This window comes from Propithecus coquereli, unplaced genomic scaffold (genome assembly GCF_000956105.1).
Source record: "Propithecus coquereli isolate 6110/MARCELLA unplaced genomic scaffold, Pcoq_1.0 Scaffold26, whole genome shotgun sequence".
Classification (NCBI taxonomy): domain Eukaryota; kingdom Metazoa; phylum Chordata; class Mammalia; order Primates; family Indriidae; genus Propithecus; species Propithecus coquereli.
This window is the reverse complement of record NW_012148174.1, coordinates 3,608,668-3,621,906: the sequence shown is the minus strand read 5'-3', so window position 1 is coordinate 3,621,906 and position 13,239 is coordinate 3,608,668.

Here is a 13,239-nt window from a genome sequence, read left to right as displayed (position 1 = left end):
CTGACTAGAAGTTACTTTATTGTGAATATTTAAAATGTAAAATGCTTTTTTGAATTTCGTATAAAAAGATGGACCTTCTTCTTCCTTCTGCCCCTCCCCTCTGCAGAGCTGTTCAAACTACACCTTCCCCTCGCATTTTCAACTGAATTCGGGAAGCATAGAATAGGACGTTATCACCGTCCCCCCACCCCCCCACTCCGTCCCTGCTGGGATTTGGTGACGCTCACTGTCCCCTTTCTCCTTGATGCCCGGCCCTATGCCCCCCTGCGCTGGGCTCCCGCCCCCAGGACTCCAAGCAGAAGACCTGGGAACCAGGGAGGGCCTCACACCCGCCTCTCCGTTCCCTTCTGAAATTGCACAGTCGTTTGTTGCTATTTATTAGTGATTTAAAGAAAGTATTGGGGAGGGAGGGGCTGCAATAGCTTGTATTTAATTTAACTCCTTTCTGATAAAAATGCGTGTTAAAGTAGATGGTGGGAATTGTTACAACCGCTCTGGGTCAGAAACATAAAAATCCGTTTAGTTGCTGTAATCGAATTTGAAGTGTTTTGTATCATAAGAATACTATAGAATATGTAAATGGTTTTTCTTTTTAAAGCTAAAATGGTGATATATTAGCATCTTTAACCGTTATTAATTTATATAAGGAATTCGGTTTGTAAAGAGAAGAAAACCCCCTTTGCAAGACCAGTTAAATGTAATGCACTTTCTGTTTCAAAGGATAAATCCAATTAAAAAACAGTTCGAAGACGTCTGTTGCCTTGAATGAGAGGGTACAGATCATCTGATCTCATCAGAGATCTCAAATAATAAAAGTCAAGACCACACACAAAAAATGTTATATCGGTTTCTTGGGTGAAATAGCTGTTACTTAATTTTTTTTTTTAAGAGTAGGGTGACATTTCTCATTCTCCTGAATTGAGAAGATGAAAGAAACGCAGCCCCACTCAGAGCGATTCTTGGAGAGACTTGTCTAGTGAACTGCTTCTGATGTCTGTGTTGTCTAATTTCTTCCCGATTGCTTTTTCCTTTTCGGACAAAGTCCCTGGGGGGCGGGGGTTGGAGGAAGACTTCATTTCCATATATCCAAGATAGCTCCTCAGTCAGCTGTTAGCTGACTGCACAAGGCGGTGGAAAGACAGGAGCCTGATTTTGCTAAGCATCACTGTAGAAAGATGAAGTTAAAGAATTCTTTCACTGATGTGAAAATCTTCAGGGTTAAGAAAGCGATGTCATAGTTTCTCCAGCTAAATTTGAAAAAAAGAAAAGAAAAGAAAAATTGGGAAGCCCGGGGAGAGGGCTGTGTCTTGGGATCTTTTTGTTTTCAGACACTTGGTTATAGCTTCAGTGAAATATCTTTATCTCCGCACTGTTTCAGGTTAATGAGCTTGTGCTCAGAGAGAGAAAAATCAATAGCATTCAGTAGATTCTTCAGGCTAGTGTTAGGTAAAGAAAGTGTGGGTCTGTTTTGTTCTCTTGAAAATAAACTGGGTGAAAACTGACATTTGCAAAAATTCAACAAAATGAAGTTGCCTGAAGGAAAACACCGTAGAATGTATTCCTGATGGCATGGTTTTAATAGAAAGAAAGGATGAAAATCTGTCCTCTTTCTTTTCTCTAGTTTGGGAAGTTCTAAAAAAGTTTCAAACTCTTCTGAATTTCTGTCTTCTTAGCAAGACTCAGGTATGTGTCCTATAAAAAGGCAGCTGTTTCAAAGTAGGCTTTGCTGTGCTGGGGTGATGTGATTTTAATTCTAGCTGTAAACAATAGGAACTTTCTTTCCTTTTCTCTTTCTTTCCTTTCTTCCTTCCTTCCTTTCCTTCCTCCCTTCTTTCCTTCCCTTCCTTTTTTCCTTTCTATTTCTTCTCCTTTTTATGGGGAACTTGCAGTGGAGGTTGGACAAGTTTATTATCCCACAACTGCAGTTTATTACTTGTTAATTTGCAACAAATAAAAATCTCTTTTCTACTTTATTTATTTAACCTCATCCCATCCCTTCTAACTTGAAAAGCCAAGCAACTTTTTCTTTATTCCTTCTTCCTAAGAAAACAAAAATTCACAATATAATTAGAAGTGTTTTTCATGAAATATAATAATGATATTAGCATAAGTGGTAGGAGGAGTAGTATTAGTCACAGAAAACTTGGAACTAAGATTGAAGCTTTTTCTCAAGAAGTCAATAGGTTGATAGTATTTATTCCAAGTTAGGAGTGTGGGAAGACACCTCTCACAAATCCTTCAGGAAGCATTCCCTCTGAGCTCTTCACTGTTACATTTCGAGCATCTGAGAAGTGTGAAAGCCGGTGGCCAGGACTCTACACCACAGGCAGCTCTGCAGAGGGCGGATGTGTCTATATGCCTGCCAGCCTGAGTACTGATGTGCTCTGAGTTGTGTGGGTAGCAGCCAGAGTTAGGCTCTGGGGCCAGGCTGCACTGGCATTTGCTCCTTTTTCCAGTTGACTGCAGCAGTGACTTGAGGTTTCCAGCTTATTTGCTTCCACCCTGGACTCCAGCTGGCCCCCAGTTGCAACTGGCCCCATAAAACTGGGAGTGAGGGAGAAGTGGGTGGGGGCACCTTCCTAATTCCCTTTCATCATGGTTGGTTTGGTTTACTCCTATTTATATGCAATAAGAACACTTTTTCATAACAGCATGGCGGCGAGGCTGAGGAAATACTCTACAGCTCAAGCAATGCAGAGTCAGAATCACTTTTTATTTGGGTTCAAAAATTTTATGGCATCATCCACCATAAGCATCTGATTAAAACTGCCAATCAGCCGTGACAGCTAAAGGGGTCATGATATAAAAATAAAAAGTCACAGCAAGTAGCCTGGTGGACCACTGCATTTAAAAATGTTTACAGGCAACAGAATGCCAACACTGGAAAACAAAAAGAGAAAGACAAGGTTCTCTGTGTGTGTTTGTGTGTGGTGAAAGAGAATGTAAAACTGCTTTTTCATTTGCGTATGTGTATGAGTGTGAGTGTGTGAGCGTGTGTGTCTTTTCCTAAACAAGAAGTCAGTGAGGCTGTGTAAGGGACATGGAGTGGAAGGGAGGCCACCCCCTCCAACGTGTCCCAGCAGCAATCACTGCTCCTACTCAGTTCCCTTCACGGTCCCCAAAGTCCAAGCTCACTTCTCCCAGCTGGTGATTCACTTTCTCTTTGATTCCCATTCAGGATTCTGTGACTTAAAGCTCTGCCTTGCTTCCCAGAAGCAGCTTTCCAAGCTTGTGAGCATTTTAAGCCACTTGCCCCCACTCCTGGGAGATAGTGGGAAGAGGGAGAATTGAAAATCATTCATTCTCCTCTGGAAATTTCCTCCTTGCTCAGTGGGCAGGCAGTCTGGACTGGAGGCCCGCTATTCTTGGAAATAGTTTACTAAGGAACAGAGACGGAAGGTGCGTTTGAAAGCTTTTGGAGCCTAAAATCATGTAGATGTGTTAGAGAGTGTTATTACAGCAGCATCAACTTGGGGAGAGCCACACTGCCCTTGTGCTTTAAGCTGATGATCGACGCACACACACACACTAGGGGAAATTCCACTTGGGAACTCCTAGCGCTGAATAGTTTAAAGAGACAGTGGCTTCTTTGTTAATCATTGACAATAGGCTCATGTAATAACAACGGAGGTAAGTGGTAGATTTCATCTGTAAACTCTATTTTAGGCTAATTTGAACAGCTTTCTCCGCACTAAATTTTTTTCTTTTTACCATACACACAGATACATGCAAAAAGTACTCCTCCTCCCTCAGTGGTATGACTTAAAGAAAAGCCAGTTTTTATTACACTTCCTTTTCTGGCAGGAAAGTGTGTATTTTGTTCTATAGCACTTAGGACTTTAAGCTGAGAGATTCTCCCTAATGTAGTCCTTTTTAAGATCTGTAGAAAACACAGTAATTTAATCTCCCCGCCCCTAATTTATTAATGGAAAGTTTGACTGGGCAGTAGTGATGGTGAGAGCAGGATTACTAAAGGGATGGGGCATTTTTTTGAAATTTAGCCTTCAGTGTTCCAGAGATTGGCTTGGAGTTGTTCCACAAACTGGAAAGTTACTATGACAGCCTGGGTTCATTCTCCAGTCTTTCTCTTTGATCCAACATTAGCTGCCCCAAGATGAAATGTTTGGATCTGCATCATTTGTTCTGATGCTCCAAACCAGCCCTTTTCATTTAATACCACACTCAAAGACTAAAAAAATGGAGCATAATGGCGGTGTGGTGTTTGAGATCTATGGTGCCTGGACAGAATTCTGAAGTAGACGCTTCATCCGGAGCTTCTATTTTAGTATTCTTTGAACAAGGGCTAGTTTGGATAAAGATACATTCAAAGATGGATCCCTTCCTCACTCTAAGGAAGGAAAGAGTTTTTACTATGCAATTTTAATAGAAGCATATTATTTTTCAGAAGAACCCTACCATCTCTATAATATAACATTATGCCTATGTCTACCTTAGAAAAGCCGAAAGAGATGTTGAGGCATAATTGTTCTATGTATTTGGCTATTACAAGGAAAGACATATCAAATTCAGGAAAGAAATCAGTATATAAGTTTCTTTTATCTCTGTAATGTAGAGTTATTTTGGGGATGCATTAATTATGAAACAACTATCAATCATCAGTAAGTTGCTTGGGACAAATCTGCTTGTAAAGACAACAGAAAGTTAAGATTGCTGAACATTCATCAGTAGTTATTCCTGTATGGTCTAATCATCTTTAAACAAAGGCATTCAACAAGTTTTCATGCCTTTAATCTGAGCCCTGTACATCGGTCCAGGGTTTGTCATAATTTCTCTAGTTGTCATTTGCCAGCTTTGGCCCTGGTTTCAGCTCTTGAAAAGATTTGTAAACCTTTTTTTTTTTTTTTGCCCCTGGATTTTCCTTCTTCCTTCCCTGTGCTCTTTACTTCTTCTGTAAGTATTTGTCAATTTTTCTACTAAAGTCAAATGATCCCAGGTGACTGAGACGATCTGAGAAATTTTCTATTTTTGCCACCAGCAGGAGATCAGATAGTGATTCAGAGCAGGGCTTTAGAGCCAGATTACCTGGTGCAAATAGCAGCTCTATCCCTGACTGGTTGTGTGATCTTGGTCAAATGACTCTACCTCTCCATGCCTCAGTATTCTCACTGTAAAACAGGGAAGACAATTGCACCTACTACATAGGATTGTTGGGCGAATGAAATGAATTAATATATAGGAACAGTGCCCTGCACATAGTAAGCTATGGAGGTCTTAGCCATTGGCAGCAGCAGTAGCTTCAAAGAAGGCCCTGTCTCTGGTTGCTTTTAGCCCTGGCCCTGCTGCCTTGTGCAGAATAGTTACTGACTCAACGAAAGGTTATGAAAAGTGAAAGTGGAAAAAAGTTGTGAGAGCAAGACATTTTATTTATTTTATTTTTTAGAGACAGGGTCTTGCTCTGTCACCCAGGCTGGAGTGCAGTGGCATGATCATAGCTTACTGCAGCCTCCAACTTCTGGGCTCAAGCAATCCTCCTGCCTTAGCCTCCTGAACAGCTAGGGCTACAGGTACATGCCATCATGCCTGGCTAATTTTTAAATTTTTTGGTAGAGATGGGGTCTTGCTGTATTGCCCAGATGATGTTGAACTCCTAACCATCAGTGATCCTCCTGCCTTGGCCTCCCAAAGTGCTGGGATTATAGGCATGGGGCACCATGCCTGGCCAGTATTTTCTTTTATGTGAATCTTAAAGCTTAACTACCTCAGCTGGTTTCTGAATATTTCCAAAATTTCTTTGATAAGGTGGAGCCTTTAAAAGGTGGAGCCTAATACCCATTTTCTTGAGCATGGGCTACATGTAGTGTCTTCCTTCTCATGAATGGAGTGTGACTTGCTCTCCTTGTTCTTTCTCTTGGATGACTTGCTCTGGGAGAAGCCAGCTGCGGTTTTGTCCTCACTTTGCAGAGGTCCACATGGGGAGGAACTAAGGTCTCTGGGGTCCTAATTTGCAAGGAGTGTAGGCGCAATCTGGAAGCAGATCCTCCAGCTCCAGGCAGGATGTCACTCCCAGGCCACCATCTTGGCTAAAACCTTAGGTGAGGCCCTCAGGCAGAATCACCCAGCTGCCTTCTCCAGGATCCCTGACCCACAGAAACTGTGTGAGACATTAAATGTTTATGGTTTTAAGCCATTAAATTTTGGGGCATTAGTTACATAGCATAGATAATGAACACAGCATCTAATAGACCTACCGTAGTTCTCTGGATAAAGAGTGGTGTATTGAAAGGAAAGATTCTTGCGGAAGGCATCTTTCATCATGACTTAAAGTCATTTGAAAATGCCACCAGAATGGCACTATGTGGAGAGAAAGGAAGCATCAGTTAACTTCACTGGAGTGAGAAGACGAGCCCTACTGCTTGTTTCTACTTCTTGTTAGTAACTTGACCCAAGGCAAGTCATTGAACTTTGACAAGTTTCTGTTCCTCTCTCTACACAATTATCTTAAAAAGAAGTTCTGTCTCACAAAGTTATTGTGTAACTCAAAAGCAAAGGGGCTTTATAAAATATACAGTGGCACACAAATGTAAGAGGTGAGGATTATATCCTGTAATGTGGGTGCGTAGTTTGGCTAGACATGTCATCACTGATGTTTCCCATAAAGAAATCTCAGACATAGGAGGAATCTGGATCTGGCTTCACAGGCCGGTTCTATTTATTTTCTCTCCACCAGACATGGCCAGAGACACAACTTACTCTGCCTGGTCAGGTGATGGGAAATCTAAAAACAAAAGCAACAAAAACTCAGGGAGTGAAAAATAATGCACAAAGGAGAGAAGGGAACTTGGATTCCAAGTTAGGACTGAGCATTTGGAATTTGCTCCTTTTACCTTACTTTTGAGATCTAGTGATATGACTCTGTTTTGAGAGAGTCTCCAGGTTGCAAGAAAACAGGAGAGAGAAGGAGCATGTGATAGGTGCTGAAGCTGCTGTTGACTTGTTGGGGTAAAGAAAGGAAGGGAGGCAGCAAGCCCTCAGAAGAACAAAGGAAGACCCCTAGAAGTCAGGAGGGCAGGCTCTTGAATAAGAGGGAAAGTTCCTGTAGACCATGTATCTTTCAACGTGGGCATGACTTGCCAATTGAAATCGATGGGTAGAAGGTTCTTCCTCTTTGCCCGTTTACTCTACTCTTGCACACCCCTCCCAACATAGCTGAAGCAGAGTGAAGCCAGGGGACCAGGGAAACAGTAAAAACAGCAAATACAGTTGGAAAATTGGGCTTCATTACCTCTAGTGCATAAGAGGCAATCCCAGTGCCTAGCTAGCTACTCTGATAAACACAATTACAAAGAGAAAAGGGACTGTAGAGGCAAATATGAAATCAGCACATTGTCGTTAACTTCCATTAGATAGAAAGTAAGGCAGAAAGAAGTAGATGACTTCAAGGGTCCTTGCTGTCAGCACTCTTAAGGTGACCGTGTCACCTAGGAACCCATACTCTACCTGGAAGGCCCATTATAATTTCCAGGTGGACAGTCTTTTTTTCTTTTTTCTTTCCCTCCCTCCCTCCCTCTCTTCCCTTCTTATTTTACAATACAGTGTTGTGTTTTTCACCCAGAAGAATGTGCCTCAGAGAAACTTGAAAGGCCAGAGCGGGCAGCAGTTTGGACAGAGCTGTAGCAGTATTTAGACCTGGTGGAAAACTGAACCTTGGAATGGTCAGACTTCACGGGCATAGGACCACACCCTGCTCATTTACCATTGCATCCCAGGACACTGCACAATGCCTGGGACACAGTGGTACTCAAGGCACATCTTTTTGTATGCATATTCTCTCTCTCTCTCACATGCACACACACAGAAAGAAGCTGTGTGTGTGTGTGTGTGTGTGTGTGTGTGTGTGAACTTTACATTCTCTGGAAGTTTTTAAAGAAAATGATAGACCTTTAATGCAGCCCTCTCCCATCTCCCAGCTTGGAAAGAGAGAAATGACCTTTAGGCTATCAGAAGTCTCTTCTACATCCCACTATATATGTAAACATTTAACGAATTGCTGTAAGATAAGCAAGAACAGCCTCCATAGCAAATAGTTGTGTTCCATGTCAACATTTTCTCTAGGTAAAATGGAAGAACAAGTAAGGGTATTATAATACACTTCTTTATCAGCTCACAACACAGTTTAAAATAAAATCCTCAGCATAATTATTATGTAATGTATGACACTCCAAGGCACATGGGTGCTAATTATACATAAAACAACAAAGCAGAAAGAGGAGGACTTATTGGCAGTTTAAAATACTCATTATAGGTGGAGATTCATGTTCTTCATTGACTCCATCAGAAGATCTGCAATGTCAAACTTAGATTTCCAGCAATATTTTCTTTGAGACAAAAATTTGGGATGATATAAACTACTACAACTTACTCCTGCATGTTTTAACTGGGATTTCCTACCTAGCTGGGGTTACAGGTTTCTTTTTCTAATTAAGATTTGGCAGCATTTCTCTGGGCCACCTTCCACGTGTGCCTCACGCTATTCTCAGTGCCTGGAAAGTCTGGATGCAGTGCGGACACGCTTGCACCTTCAGACACCTTTGTGATGAGCCGATTCGCGGAGGAGGTGTAAGGCCTGGGAGGCCCGCAGCACGAGCTGCTGCAGGTGGCAGCAGCTGCGGGTGGCGGCGGCGGCGGGGTGGGGTGGAAGTTGAAGTCCACTATCTCCTGCCCTGTTGGCCAAGGTTACAATGAAGCTGTTTCTTTTAGTCCACTCTCTTTCCTTTCCCCCAGAACAACAGGGAACCCCTGTGCCCCCAAAGGGGTGCGTGTTCTTTCCCTTGTAATGGCTTCATCACCCAAGTTCTCTTCTTCACGGCAACAACCACCCCACCTGCCACCCCACCGTCTATGGCAGCCTGGGCAAAGCACTGCGTAGAGCCTGCGCGCCCTCGAATCCGGGCTTCCTTTACTCCTATGCCGGGGACCGGACGAGGGAACAGTGTGGCGGCCCTGGGGCTCAGTGACACAGCCGGGCTGTCTTACTTTACCCGGCCTATTCTGCTGGACAGAACACTCGCTGTGTCCCATACCCCGCCTCTCTCGCTTGACTTTGGCACAAACGAGCTGTCTTCCAAGAGCCGGGCGCTGTAAGAGCAGAGAACGAGGCAACCCGGCTTCTCCGGGGCCAAAAGGTCCGTATCTGGGGAAGAAAGACTTCCCTTCCCGGACTGGGGCCACTGTTCCCAAGGGGAAAGTTTGGGATGCGCTCTGAGGTCCCACCTTCGGGCAGGGGCTGATAGAACGTCTCCAAAAGCCCAAGGAGGCTGTGCGGGGCCTGGACCTCCCAGAACCTTCCACTCCAGTGAGCAGAAACCCGACAGACTGAAGGCTGGGAGCTCTCCAGGTTTCAAGAGGTCCTGGAAAGAAAGGATGCGGACGGGTGACGTTCCCTTTCAACCACAGGCAAAGGCGGTAAAGAGACAAATCGGAATTTGTCTTGATTAAATGAGGAGTCAGAAAACGCCGTCTGCGTCTGCGTCATCCTCACCTGCTGGGAAGGAGACCCCCCTCCACCCCGAGAAGGCCACACACAGGCTGGGGCTGGTTCTCTCCTCTCTCGGGTTTGCACACTGGGGCGCGGGCAGGAGCGCGTCCGCAGGCGGGTTTAAAGGTCGGGCTCGCTGCGCGCGTGAGCCCCGGACGCAGGCGATCGGAGCCCGCGGGACTGGTTTGCTTCTCCGCTTCGCTTATCGCTGGCTTTCAGCCCAGGGTACCACGTCTGCGGGCACCTTCGCGGCACAGCCTGTCTGCCCACGAAGCGGCTGCGCCCACCGCAGAGGAACAGGCGCCGCGGGTCCCGATCTTTCCAGAAGGTCGCCCCAGAGCGGGCGTGGGCCGCTGCCCCTTACTTTACAGGCCCCCCTCTTGCGCGCTCTCCCTGCGCCGCCTCCCTGTCCAGTTTGGGCTGCGCTAGAATGCAGTTGCCGCCGTCACCGGCTGGCAGCTCTCAGGGAACCGGTCTCTGCGCATCACCAGACTCCCGCCACCACGTTCTCTGCTTTCGCGGGCCACAGGCCCAGGCGACGCAGGCGAGCTCGGCGGCGGCAGGCACCGAGTTTCCGTCTCTGGTCTCGGTTCTGCCTTTGGGAGATTCCTCACTGAGCCCGGCCCCACGAAGCCTGTTTGGCATTGAGGACTTCGGTCGCCGCCAGGGCCCAGTCCCTCACGCTGGGGTCAGGCTCCATCCCCGGCCCCCGGCCCTCGGGCCTCCGCGGGGGGCCTGCGCGCTCCACCCACCGCGGCCACCAGCGCCCCGGCCCGTCGGGCCCCCTCCCCCAGGACACGTTCCCGGAGAAACCAGAGCGCCCCAGAAGCCTCCCCGGGAGGCCCCAGCGACGGCACTGTCGTCCCTGGGTGTCGCTGTCCCCAGAGCCCGCCCGGAGGCTTCGCGGGGAAATGGATCGGGGGTGTCCGGGGCCGGTTCGCTCCCCCTCTTCCCCCGCCCCTGGCGAGTTTTAACCCGAGCCTCCGAGACTTGGGCCTGCGTGTCCCATGCCGCCGCGCCCCCGCAGGCCTGCGACGCCCACACGCGCCCGCATCACGCCCGGCTGCATCCCCCCCCCCCCGCCCGGGGCTACGTGGCAGGTGGCACAGGGCCCGCCCTGCGCCGCCGCCCGCCCGGGAAGGGTGCTCCGGGCGCGGGGACCCCGCAGTCCGTAGACCCCGCGTGCCCTCTGCTCTGAGCTCCTCGGACACAGACCTCTGGGGGTAGCGTGCGGTCTCCCCATCTCTTGCTTTGTGGCTGCGTTTAAACCGCAAAGGCAGCCACAGCCGCACCGGACCGTTTTTAAACCGTTAACAAATGATGCATTTCGGGAAACGTGTCCAGACGCGTGCACATCTATTCACACACACACCTTGATTTGTCCCCTCCCTATTCTCCCTCCGTTCCTAGCCCTCCGCCCTCCCTCGCAGCTCCCACTAGGAATGTTCTAGAACAGACGCAGGTTGCTAGCGCCGTCCTCCAGCTGTCCCGAACATCAGTTACAAATCTCCGCGAGGGACAGAAGCATCTGTTCAGGCAGGGGCTGGGAAGCCAAGACGCCGGCGCGGCGCCAGGGGACAGGGCTCCCGTCGGTCGCAGACGGTTTCCGAGCTCGCGCGGCGAGAGCCTGCGGGTCCCCACGCCCTGCTCGGCCCAGCCCGGACCTTTGTTCTCTCCCGCTGCGCTCCCTCCAGCCCCCGGCGCAGGGTGGGGACTGTTTCTCCTCCTCGCTCAGTGACATCTCGCATCGCGCCGCGGTCCCGGGGCGCGCCTGCCGGGCGTTGCGGGAAGGGCGCGGTGCCCGCCAGCGAGGGCGTTGGAACAGTGTCCCAAAGACAGAGGAAGGGGAGGCAGGGCCGCCTTCGGTGACAAATACCTTTTATATTGTTTGTTTATATTTCACGAGGTAGTACCTGCACATGGTGAAATGAAATTCAAGCAGGACAAAAGGACGCACATGCAATCAGCTATTTGCGTGCATCCTCTTGGGTCCTTTATCTAAACAGAGTCTGAGCTCTTGGGTCTCTGGGTGCAGAGGCTCTGCGCACCCGCCGATCCGGGCGGACAGTTTCCCGAGTCATCCGCACCTGCTGACAATTTCTAACGTGGTTCCTCGTCGCCGCTGCTGAGCACTTCGCCGTGCGGTTCCCCGAGAGAGGGAGAGCGAGCCCAGGCCTTTGCAGCAGGGTTCTAGGCGAGCGGAGCCAGCCCTCTGCGACTTCCCAAGTGAGGGCTCCTGGTATCAAACGCTCATTACTGACTACCCTCAGATCTAATGGGGGTGCGGGGGATGGAGGGGAGGCTCATTTTTCTTTTTATTTCCCGATTCGATCCACAGTTAACGTTACTGATGGTTAATAAAACGCAGCTTGCTACCGTAATATGGAGACGGCGAGGTCCCAATAAATGTCACAAGATATAAGACAAAAAAGTATCCTGCGACTGTACGCGGGACTGTATTGCTCCCAGTTTTGGCCACGGATGCACTAAAATAACCTGTTAACACACACCAAAGTGCATCCTTATAATAACCTCCTCAATCATTTATTAAAAGTCGTGTCAAGCAGGCCCGTATAATTCATTTCTATGCAAATACATCAATGTCAGGCCATTAGTGTATTGCTCAGGTTTTTATTAAAGTGCATTCTTTTTAATTCAGCCCCGTAAAATACGAGCCCCATTGCTCAAGAATTATAGCAACTATTAGAGTAACATATGGGCAACATGCACTCAGAAAATAAAAACCAACAGATAAAGTGGCAGGGTCACATCGCAGGAGCAAACACTTAACAAAATGGCAGTGGGGTAATAGATTTTTCTCCCAGGGCCTTTGGCGAGAGGGTGTCATGGGCATCAACAGCTCGGGGTGGGGGGAAAGCAGGCCTCGAAGTTATTCTGGCCTGTCCCAACACCAGCACCAGCCCCCTGCGGCATCTCTGGGGTTAAGAGAGGGGAAGCTTCGTGAGCTCCTGGGCATTGGCTTCCCGTGGGAGGATTTCAACATTTCACCAGAGAAGAGGGTTCTGCTTTTCTTACAGCAAAAATAGCTTGAGAGTTTTCCCTGTAAAGTTATGGCCTAAACACTCCCCTCTGTCGCCTCTCCACTCCCCCCCTTCCTCCTTATGGCCACCTGTCATCCACACCAACCACGCAGGGAGTCCCACTCCACCTCGAGTACCTTCTGGGGTGGCCCTTCCCTCCCTGCCTCCGTAGGAAGGTGGAAGGAGTGAACAGGCCCAGGAAGGCACTTGCTAGCAAATTTCCCTCTCATGTGTAGGAGCCTGGGGAAAATCTTGACACTGCAATCAGAAGAAAAGTAGGTGCCCTCTGCCTGCGCCCCTGACCCCGCGTTCCAGCTGCCCAAGTTTCCCTGGTTAGAGCGCTTTGCTGCAGATTTTGCCAAATCAGAGAGAGCTGTAGCCTGATCAGAGAGAGACTTTGGTATTTTCGTATTGAGGACTGAGTGGGGGCGATGGGTGGTGTCCCACATCCCTTCTGCCTACGCTTGGTGGAGAGAGAGAGGGAGAGAGAGAGAGAGAGAGAGAGAGAACTGGGCTGAAACAGCAGCTGACGAATACACTAGAGAAGTCAGCAGCGTCAAATTCGGTTTTTGTATTTTTAATTGCCATTAGAACGATCAATTTTCAGAGGCCGGAAAATAAATCTCAAATCCAACACACAACACAGCCTACACTGAAAAATAGAGAGAAAAGTGGAAAAAACTCCTAAGAACAATCTCCCAG